This window comes from Panthera pardus, unplaced genomic scaffold (assembly GCF_024362965.1).
Source record: "Panthera pardus isolate Hobbes unplaced genomic scaffold, ASM2436296v1 HiC_scaffold_13, whole genome shotgun sequence".
NCBI lineage: Eukaryota > Metazoa > Chordata > Mammalia > Carnivora > Felidae > Panthera > Panthera pardus.
In genome coordinates, this window is record NW_026526688.1 from 113250690 (window position 1) to 113262661 (window position 11972).

General features: G+C 40.3%; 1 long non-coding RNA gene across 1 annotated transcript; it reads left to right on the forward strand.

Annotated features, from left to right (window-relative positions):
* The first annotated feature begins 1602 nt into the window (after nucleotides 1–1602).
* LOC109248073 (uncharacterized) lies at nucleotides 1603–3782 on the forward strand. Its single transcript, XR_002071931.2, has 2 exons — nucleotides 1603–2146; nucleotides 3104–3782. It is a non-coding gene; the product is annotated as an uncharacterized LOC109248073 (long non-coding RNA).
* Nucleotides 3783–11972: the final 8190 nt, after the last annotated feature.

An 11972-nucleotide genomic window follows, 5' to 3' on the forward strand; every position in this document is an offset into this window, starting at 1 on the left:
TTCAGGGCTCTCCTGTGGACCCAATGTACAATAGGCCCCAGTCTCTTTCTCTTTTTTTTAATGTTTATATTTTGAGAGAGAGAGAGCATGCGTGAGTGAGGGAGGGACGGGGCGGGGGGGGGGGGGGGTGGGAGGGGAGAGAGGATCTGAAGCAGGCTCTGCGCTGGCAGCAGAGAGCCCAATGCAGGGCTCGAACCCACAAACTCTAAGACCACAACCTGAGCCAAAATTGGACTCTCAATCGACTGAGCCACCCAGACACCTCACCAGGCTTTCTATCACGTGAGCCTGCTGTAATCTCAGCATAGCACTTGTCATCACCCAACATGTTCCGTTTTAATTTGTTCCTCTGCCTCTTCCCCATGATGCTCACACACCCACTACTGCCTTCCCCTTACTACACTGTGAGACACAGGAGAAGAGAGACTGCCTGCCTTCTGCCGGCATCCCTAGCACTGGGTTCGTAGGAGGTGCTCAGTGAAGAAACATTAGCTGCTTTTATTATTATTCTTTAAAATGCAACTGTCATCATCCTGAAGACAGATATATTTTTCACATAAATATCACCTTCAATACCTGGGGCTCAGTCCTGGATAAAGCCCGATTGTTTTAATAATAGAAATGCCCATTTCTACATACATTCCAAAATTGCTTACTGCCCAGATTTTTTTTTCCTTTGTAAAAATTTTGGCAACATATACATACACTGTTTTGTTTTGTTTTGTTTTTAACCATTTTGAAGTATACCATTCAGGAGCATTAAGTATGTTCCCATTGTTGTGTGACCATCACCATCTCCAGAAATTTTTCATCTTTGCAAAATGAAACTCTGTGCCCATTAAACACTAACTCCTCCTCCCCTCCCATGCTGTCCAGATTTTTAATTCCTTTTGTCACTGAATCCAAGAGAGTATTTGGTTATCTATGGCTGTGTTAGAAAGACCCTAAAATATTGATCAAAATAACAATTAATTATTATTTCCTCCTGTGTCTGGGGATTGACTGGGCCAGTTCTTCTACCCTCTGGTGCAGATGCTGTCAGACGGGGCTGGGGTAAGTGTCATCTTGAAGTCTTCTTCACTCACATGTCTGGTGCTTGGGCTGGGAGAACTCAAACAGCTGGGGCTTCTCTGACATCTCTCTCTCCATGTGGTCTCTCCACTTGAGCTCTCAACATGAGGTCTCAGGGACACTAGACTTCTCACCTAGCAACTGACAAGTGTCCCAAGAGAAGCTGCAAACAGGAACAGCATTTGTTTTTATAAACCTGGCCTTGGAAGTCATTTAGCCTTGCTTCCATTGCAAAGACCTGACCAGGTTAAAGGGAAAAAATATAATCCATTTCTTGATGGGAGAGGTGTCAAAAAATTTGTGGCATATTTTAAAACCACCACCTTGTTCTGACCCAGCAAACCTGGAGCATGTAGCATCTTAGAAGATGTCTGGGTTTGAGTACTAAGGGCTGCAAGCTGGGAGAACATAGCATCTTGACTCCTTGAAGGATGAAACCAGTCTGCACAGTGACCTGGGACCTGAAGGCTTCGCAGCAGAGTGGACCGGAGTCAGGCCTGAAGAGTGAAGAGCCAGCTTCTCCATAGTGACTCCATGTGACAGAGACTGGGAACAGCAGGAGTGAGATGACTGGACTCCCAGTTCAGAGGTCTATGTGAGGGTTCCTGGTTGCAGACCACAGAAGCCAACCTAATTGGTTTAACTAAAAAAAGATGTTTTCAAAGATGTTATGCAGTTCACCGAATCTCCAGGAAAGCCAGAGAGTTGGCTATGCATCTGGGCATAATGCTCAAAGACTACTATAGGACTGCTTATAAAGACCCCACTACCAGGAGCTTGGGTCCCAGGCTCCATTTACAGCTTGCACCGAGGCTTGGCACTGGATGCTACTGCTTGACCCTCTGCCACTACTGCTTCTTTGAGTTAGTATGGCCTTTCCTAAAGGTGGTCAACAAACAAAGCTCATGAGATGTGGAGTGCTGCCATCATCTTATATTTAACCATGGCCTCAGAGTTCACTATCCTATGAGGAAAACTAAATTATAAAGCTGCACTTTGCCAGGTATGGATGGAGAGGAAAACTCAAGGGAGACTCATAAATCAGCCTGAAGTGTCAAAGAAGTCTTCCCCAGAGGTGAGCTTAATCTGAATTATGGAAGAAATTTCCAGGCAGATATAAATGCAGGGCTCTGTGGCTTGAGGAGCCAAGCACAAAAGGGGACAGACAGTAGTTCAGCATGACTGGAGCCCAGGGTGCAGGGGAGGAGCTGGAGAGAGAGGAAAGGGCAGATCAGGGAGGGCTTCGTGCCAGAGTTGGGACCACTGAAGGACTCTGGAAGGTTCACAGTGGAGGCACTGAGAAAGATGTACTGGAGGGGATAAGGGGAGGGTAGGAAAGACAGTTAAGAAACTTTTGGAGTGATCCAAATGAAAAATGACGAAGGTACAAACTACAGCAGGGCACTTTTAAAGAGGGTGGTCCTGATTCCAGATAAGTTAAGGAGTGAAATAGATGGCAGCTGGGGACATAAAGAGGTGACAGGGCACTAGGAAAAGGGGTAGGAGTCTAGAATAACTCCCAAGTTTTCTCTTGGATAGTGAGATGGTTGCTGTTGCCATTGATTGAAGAAATAAAAGAAACAGAGAGAGAAGCAGGTTTGGTTAGTTAAGGATATTTTGAAGCTGTGAAGTCTTTGGGAGCCTAGGAAAGATGTATAGGATGCAGTAGGAAATATGAACCTGAAAAATCTGGTTCTAGATTTCTGGAAGTAGCCAGAAACCCAACCTAGAGAAACCACATACACCTGAATTTATCCTGATGGTCTAAAACCCTGCAATTGCACCCAAGTGGGTTCCTTTCCATCTTGTCCAGTGCACCCTCTCTGTGTGCTGAGTAATCTTACATTCTGCCCACCGAGATCACTTGAAAATCTCTTCCTTGATAGCTGTGTTTGAGTGTTTGTGTTCTCCCAAAACTCATATGTTGAAATCCTAATGCCCAATGTAATGGTATTAGGAAGTGGGGTCTTTGGAAGGTGTTTGGGTCATGAGGGTGGAGCCCTTATGAATGGAATTACTATTTTTACAATAGAGACTCCAGAAACCCCACCTCTCTCCCACCATGTGAGGGACAGTCATGTACAAACTGGATGACAGCCTTCTCCAGGACCTAACGACTCTGGTGCCCTGATCTTCAACTTCCAGCCTTAAGAACTGTGAGAAATAAATTCCTGTTGTTTATAAATCACCCAATCAGTGGTATTTTGTTACAGCAGCCCAAACAGTCTAAAATACTGATCACATTTGCCTAATAGACCTCCCCAAATGGAGAACCATTATCTTCAATAAATCATAGAACCAGCCCATCCTTGCAGATCTGGTGCAGTCATCGCTTTTCTTTCACTTTGTTCCAGGGTTGAAAGCTATTCACACCATTAATTTTTAATTTTTTTAAAAGCAGAGGCTGGAAACTAGCACTTATTTCCCCTTCTTGTGAGCTCTTTTTAGAAAGCAATGTATCAGCCTTATCACTGGGCAGATTGATCATTACATCTGGAAGGGTTTCACCACTCCGTATTATTTTCATCACAATAACATTGCTCAGGCCATTTGATGAGACATTGGGAAAGACTAGAAAATAGAAACTGCCCTTGATCATTTGCATTTTGTTGATGTTTTGTTATTTCAGGTAACACAGGACTCTACTTTCCACACATTCTGAGTTAATATGTTACATTAAAGCCAATAAATTTTGCATTCTTACTCATTAATACCATCATGTTCCTTGATGTCTATGACAGTGAAGAGATCATTAGGGGTTTCTAGAAGGTGTATCTGACTGATTATGCTTATAATTGGAGTGGAAAACACAGCCTAGGGGCGCCTGGGTGGCTCAGTCAGTTAAGCTCTAACTTCGGCTCAGATCATGATCTCACGGTTCCTGAGTTCAAGCCCCACACTAGGTTCTGTGCTGACAGCTCAGAGTCTGGAGCCTGCTTCGGATTCTGTGTCTCCCTCTCTCTCTCTGACCCTTCCCCACTCGCATTCTGTCACTCTCTGTCTCTCAAAAATAAATAAAACATTTAAAATTTTTTAAATAAATAAACATTTAAAAAATTTAAAAAAGAAAAAAAGAAAAGAAAAGAAAACACAGCCTAATCTCAACCAGTCAGAAGATCCCATTGCAAGGCACATGTATCATTTGGACAAGAATCAGCACAAATACAGCATATTTTATAATTTTGTAATTTTGTTTTGACAATATTTCTAAAATATTTATTTACTTATTTTGAGGGCTGGGGGGGTGGGGAAGGGGCAGAGAGAGAGGTAGAGAGACAATCCAAGCAGGCTCTGTGCTGTCAATGCAGAGCCCAACATGGGGCTTTATCTCACAAACTATGAGATCATGATCTGAGCTGAAATCAAGAGTCGGACCCTCAACCAGCTGAGCCAACCAGGCACTTCTGTTTTGATAATATTGATTAAAATTGCTTCTCCCAATTCCTCTTCCTTTTTTTTCCCCCTCTGACCACAAATGTGTTTTGTCCCCAATATTCCACTGAAACTTATCTTGTGGTGTTCACCATGACCTCCATATTATTAAATCCAATGATCAATATCACGTCTTCATCTTCCTCCACATCAGCCAAAGTGATGGTTCTGTTTTTCTTATAGCACTCTGCAATATAGCACTCTCCTGCTGCACTTGGCTGCTCTTTTTCAGCCTCCTTTACTGCTTCTTTGTTCCCTGACCTCCTATGACTTAAACTTTGTTCTGCCTCTCTTTACACACTCATTTTTTTAAAGGATCCCTTCTAGTCCCATAGCGTTAAAAGTTGTATCTATGCTGATGATTTCCAAATTCATTTCTAGTCCTTATCCCACCTCTGAACTACAAATTCAGAATAAGCTTCTCAAAAATGGTATGTCTAAAATTAATTTCCTAAATTTTCCCTGAAATCTCCTTTTAAAATCCTCTCTGGGGGCGCCTGGGTGGCTCAGTCGGTTAAGCGTCCGACTTCGGCTCAGGTCACGATCTCACGGTATGTGAGTTCGAGCCCCGCGTCGGGCTCTGTGCTGACTGCTCAGAGCCTGGAGCCTGTTTCAGATTCTGTGTCTCCCTCTCTCTCTGACCCTCCCCCATTCATGCTCTGTCTCTCTCTGTCTCAAAAATAAATAAACGTTAAAAAAAAAAAAAAATTAAAAAAATAAAATAAAATAAAATAAAATCCTCTCTGTTTCAATTAGTAAGAACTCACTATCCTAACTGTTTAAACCAAAACTTTAATGTCATCCCTTGATTCCTCTTTCCCTCATATACCGTATTGTTGGCTCTACTATCAAGTTATATCTAAAATGTGACCACTTTCACACCACCACTTCTTCTTCCCTGGGACAAGCAATAATAATGCCTTACCTGGTTCATTATGTCCTAGCTGGTTTCCCGGCTTCAGCTCCTGACCATCCACAGCCAAAGTGTATCTAGACAACCTGATTCTGCTCTGGTGGGAAGGGCAAATCCACAGGAGCAGGCGGCAAGGTCTGAGGGGTCCACAGGTCACATAGGGAGAAGCAGTTTCCCTGCTACCCTGCTAGAAGGGCATTTGGTAGAGGCTGTACAGCCTCCCCACAAAGGTCCCAGTGGACCCCAAAGAATATGATTGCTGGTATTAGAACAAAAATGCCAGGGTGCAGTGAAACCTGACGCGGGTTGTGTATTGTGATTTATGATAATCCCTGAAACACTGCTGCTACAAGATTTCATGAATTTATTTGGAGGCAAGCCAGCATCTAGTCACAACCTCTGAGCCTCTACAGCAGGGTGATCACAGGAACATTCCTGGGGACAAGCCAGCATCTGGACATTGCTTGGCAAGACCCTTCCCCAAAAGGTCAGAGTGGGTCCAAGCCACAGGGCCCTCAGAAGTGAGGGGTTTGGAAATACAGTCTCATCTGAGATAAAATTCAGGAGGTAGGTGCCACCTGGCAGGCTGACAGCTTGGATGCAGATAATGTAGAAGCAGGGAGTGGAAGGAAGCCAGAGACAAAGGAGAGCTGCCGGTGGGTAGAGCACAGAGTTCTGATGCTAGACACTGGGAAGCTGGGTGATGCCATTTTCACCTTTCCTGCACATGTGCACAAACATACACATGCGCGCCACACCCGATCCACCCCAGTAAGCTAAGCAGCACCACATAATGGAGAACAGAGACATTGCACCAAGCCCTGTCCAACTGCACCAACCAAGCCCTAGAGGACGACCACAAGTCTCTGCCTGCTTAATGTATGGACTATAAAATGCTTCATAGTTTGACCTCTAGGGGAAACTGGATGTAATTTCATTTGGATTTCATTTTGTTTGCTGGTCCACCTATTCAGGTGTTTTTTGGTTGTTTTTGTGTTTTCTTTTTTCTTTTTTTCTTTTCCTGTTTCTTATTCTTGGATACAGAAATAGAAAAAATATTTTTATTTTCCATTTTTATATAAAAATTGTTAATTTTCTCTATTTTTTTTGGTAATTTATTTTTTTTAATTCTATTTTACCTTCTCCAATTCATTTTATTCTATTTTATTGTATACATTTTCTTAATTTTTAAATGTTTTCTTGCTTTTTCTTTTTTCTTTTTCCTTTTCTTTTCTTTCCCTTTTTCTCTATTCAATCAAGCTTCTTTCAACAACCAGACCGAAACATACCTAGGATCTAGCTTCCTTTATTTGATTTTTTGTGTGTTGTTTTTAATCTTCTTAATCTTCTTTTTTTATTTTATTCATTCTTTTTCTTCCTCCAAAATGACAAAATGAAGGAATTCACCCCAAAAGAAAGAACAAGAAGAAATGACAGCAAGGGACTTAATCAAGATATAAGCAAGATGTCTGAGCTAGAATTTAGAATCATGAAAATAATAATACTAGCTGTGGTTGAAAGAAGCAGAGAGTCCCTTTCTGTGGAGATAAAAGAAGTAAAATCTAGTCAGGATGAGATTAAAAACACCATAACAGATGTAATCTTGAATAGATATCACGGCGGCAAGGACGGATGAAGCAGAGCAGCGAATCAGCGATATAGAAGACAAAATTATGGAGAATAAAGAAGCAGGAAAAAAGAGGGAAACTAAGGCAAGGAGCATAATATAAGAATTAGAGAACTCAGTTCTAAAAAGGAATAACATCTGAATCATAGGAGTTCCAGAAGATGAAAAGAGAGAAAAAGGGGTAGATTTATGTGAGCAAATCATAGCAGAAAACTTTCCTAACCTGGGGAAAGACACAGACATCAAAATTCAAGAAGCACAGAGAACTCCCATTATATTCAACAAAAACTGAGCATCAACAAGGTATATAATAGTCAAATTCACAAAATACACAGACAGGGAAAGAATTATGAAAGCAGCAAGGGAAAAAAAAGTCCTTAACCTGTAAGGGAAAACAGTTCAGGTTCACAGCAGACCTATCCACAGAAACTTGACATGCCAGAAAGGAGTGGCAGGATATATCCAACATGCTAAATTGGCAAAATATACAGCCAAGAATTCTTTTTTTTTAATGTTTATTTTTGAGAGAAACAGAGTGAGAGCAGGGGAGAGGCAGAGAGAGAGGGAGATACAGAATCTGAAGCAGGCTCCAGGCTCCAAGCTGGAGCCAAAGCCCAATGAGGGGTTGAACCCATGAACAGTGAGATCATGACCTGAGCCAAAGTCAGACACTTAACCAACTGAACCACCCAGGTGCCCCTACAACCAAGAATTCTTTATCTAGCAAGGCTGTCATTCAAAATAGAAGGAGAGGAGTACCTGGGTGGCTCAGTAAGTTAAGCATCCGAGTTCAGCTCAGATCATGATCTCATGGTTTGTGGGTTTGAGCCCCTATCAGGCTCTGTGCTGATGGCCCAGAGCCTGGGGTCTTCTTCAGATTCTGTGTCTCCCTCCCTATCTGCTCCTCCCCTGCTCATGCTCTGTCTTTGTCTCTCGAAAATAAATAAACTTTAAAATTTGTGAGAAAAATAGGAGAAATAAAGAGTTTCCCAGGCAAACAAAAACTAAAGGGGTTTCTGACCACTAAACCAGCCCTGCAAGAAATTTTAAGGAGGACTCTCTGAGAGGAGAAAAGACAAAACAAAAAAGACCAAAAGCAACAAAGACTAGAAAGGACCAGAGAACACGACCAGAAACTCCAACTCTAGAGGCAACACAATGGCAATAATTTCTTATCTTTCAGTACTCAATCTAAATGTCAATAGTCTAAACACTCCAGTCAAAAGTCATAGGGTAACAAAATGGATAAGAAAACAAGATCCATCTATATGCTATTTCCAAGAGACCCATTTTAGTCCTAAAGTCACCTTCAGATTGAAAGTAAGGGGATGGAGAACCATCTATCATGCTAATGGTCGCCAAAAGAAAGCCAGAGTAGCCATACGTATATCAGACAATCTAGATTTTAAAATAAAGACTGTAACAAGAGATGAAAAAGGGCATGATGATTAAGGGGTCTATCCAACAAGAAGATCTAACAATTGTAAATATTTATGCCCCCAACTGAAAGAACCCAAATATATAAATCAATTAATCACAAACATACAGAAATAATACCATAATAGTAGGGGACTTCAACACCCCACTTACAACAATGGACAGATCATCTAAACAGAAAATCAACAAGGACACAATGGCTTTGAATGACACACTGGGCCAGATGGACTTAACAGATATATTCAGAACATTTCATCCTAAAGCAACAAAATACACATTCTTTTTGAGTGCACATGGAACATTCTCCAGAATAGATCACATACTGGGTGACAAATCAGCCCTCAACAAGATCAAAAAGATTGAGATCATACTATGCATATTTTCAGACCACAATACTATGAAACTCGAAATCTACCACAAGAAAAAATTTGGAAAGACAACAGATACTTGGAGATTAAAGAACATCCTACTAAGGAATGAATGGGTTAACCAAAAAAATTAAAGAGGAAATTCACAAGTACATAGAAGCCAATGAAAATTAGCTAGCATGACAGCCCAAAACCTCTGGGATGCAGCTAAGGCAGTCATAAGAGGCAAGATATAGCAATATAGGCCTTCCTTAAGAAGGAATAAAGGTCTCAGATACACAATGTAACCTTACACCTTAAAGAACTGAAAAAATAACAGCAAATAAAACCCCAAAACAGAAAAGACAGGAAATAATAACAATTAGAGCATAAATCAATGCTATAGAAAATTAAAAAAAGAAAAAAAGAATATTAATGAAACCAGGAGCTGGTTCTTTGAAAAAAATTAACAAAATTGATAAACGCCTAGCTAGTTTGATCAAAAAGAAAAAGGAAAGGACCCAAATAAATAAAATAAAAAATGAAAGAGGAGATATCACAACCAACACTGCAGAAATACAAACAATAATAAGAATATTATGAGCAATTATATGCCAATAAATTGGGCAATCTGGAAGAAATGGATAAATTTCAAGAAACATATACAGTACCAAAACTAAAACAGGAAGAAATAGAGAATTTGAACAGACTTATAACCAGTAAATAAATTGAATTAGTAATCAAAAACCTCCCAAAAAACAAAAGTCCAGGGCCAATGGCTTTCCAGGGGAATTCTACCAAACATTGAAAGAATAGTTAACTCCTATTCTTTTCAAGCTGTTCCAAAAAATAGAAATGGAAGGAAAACTTCCAAACTCATTTTATGAGGCCACCATTACCTTGATCCCAAAACCAGACAAAGACCCCACTAAAAAGGAGAACTATAGACCAATTTCCCTGATGAACACTGATGCAAAAATTCTCAATAAGATACTAGCCAACTGGATCCAACAATGTATTAAAAAAATTATTCACCATAATCAAGTAGGATTTATACCTGGGATGCAGGGCTAATTCAATATCTGAAAATCAACCAATGTGATACATTACATTAATAAAAGAAAGGACAAGAAACACATGATCCTCTCAATAGACACAGGGAAAGCATTTGACAAAATACAGCATCCTACCTTGATGAAAACCCTCAAGAAAGTAGGGATAGAAGGATCATATCTCAAGATCATAAAAGCCATATACAAAAGACCCACTGTTAATTCAACCTCAATGGGGAAAAATTGAGTGCTTTCCCCCTAAGGTCAGGAACATGACAAAGAAGTCCACTCTCCCTACTGTTACTCAACATATCCTCAGCAATCAGACAACATAAAGAAATAAAAGGCATCCAAATCAGCCAGTAGGAAGTCAAACTTTCACTCTTCATGGACAACATGATATTCTGTATGGAAAACCTAAAAGATTCCACCAAAAAACCTGCTAGAACTGATTCATGAATTCAGCAAAGTTGCAGGATATAAAATCAATGCACAGAAATTGGTTGTATTTCTATACACCAATAATGAAGCAGCAGAAAGGAAAATCAAGGACTCGATCCTATTACAATTGCACTAAAACCCATAAAATACCTAGGAATAAACCTAACTACCAAGGTGAAAAACCTATACACTGAAAACTATAGAAAGCTTATGAAAGAAATTGAAGATGACACCAAAACAATGGGAAAATATTCCATGCTCATGGATTGGAAGAACAAACATTGTTAAAATGTCAACACTACCCAAAACAATCTACATATTCAATGCAATCCTATCAAAATAACACCAGCATTCTTCACAGAGCTAGAACAAACAATCCTAAAATTTATATGGAACCAGAAAAGACCCCAAATAGCGAAAGCAATGCTGAAAAACAAGAAAGAAAAAAAAAAAAAACAAAGCTGGAAGCATCACAATCCCAGACTTCAAGATCTATTACAAAGCTGTAATCATCAAGACAGTAATAGTAGTGGCACAAAAACAGACACTCAGATCAATGGAACAGAATAGAGAACCTAGAAATGGACCCACAAATATATGGCTTTGACAAAGCAGGAAAGAATATCCAATGGAATAAAGACAGTCTCTTCAGCAAATGGTGCTGGGAAAACTGGACAGCAACATTGCAGAAAAATGAACCTGGACCACTTTCTTACACCATACACAAAAATAAACTCAAAATGGTTTTTGAGTTGAAAAGAGCTTTGAGTTGAAAGAGCTAAGCATAAGACAGGAAGCCATCAAAATTCTCGAGGAGAAAGCAGGCAGAAACTTCTTTAATCTTGGCCACAGCAACTTCCTACTCAACACGTCTCCAGAGGCAAGGGAAACAAAAGCAAAAATGAGCTATTGAGACCTCATCAAGATACTTCTGTAGGGTGAAAGAAACAATCAGCAAAACTAAAAGGCAACTGACAGAATGGGAGAAGATATTTGCAAATGACATACCAGATAAAGGGTTAATATCAAAAATCTACAAAGAATTTACCAAACTCAACACCCCCCCAAAAAACAAATAATGCAGTGAAGAAATGGGCAAAAGACATGAATAGACACCTTTCCAAAGAAGCCATTCAGATGGCTAACAGACACATGAAAAATGCTCAACATCACTCATCATTAGAGAAATACAAATCAAAACCACGATGAGACACCACCTCACACCAGTCAGAGTAACTAAAATTAACAACTCAGGCAACAGATGCTGGCAAGGATGCAAAGAAAGAGGAACCCTTTTGCATTGCTGGTGAGAATGCAAACTGGTGCAGCCACTCTGGAAAATAGTATGGAGGTTCTTCAAAAAATTATAAATAGAACTACTGTATGACCCACCAATTGCACTACTAGTTATTTATCCAAAGGATACAGGTGTGCTATTTCAAAGGGGCACATGCACCCCAATGTTTATAGGAGTGCTTCAACAACAGCCAAAATATGGAAAGAGCCCAAATGTCCATCAACTGATGAATGGATAAAGATGTGGTATACACACACACACACACACACACACACACACACACACACACACACACACAATGGAGTATTACTCGGCAGTCAAAAAGAATGAAATCTTGTCATTTGCAACAACGTGG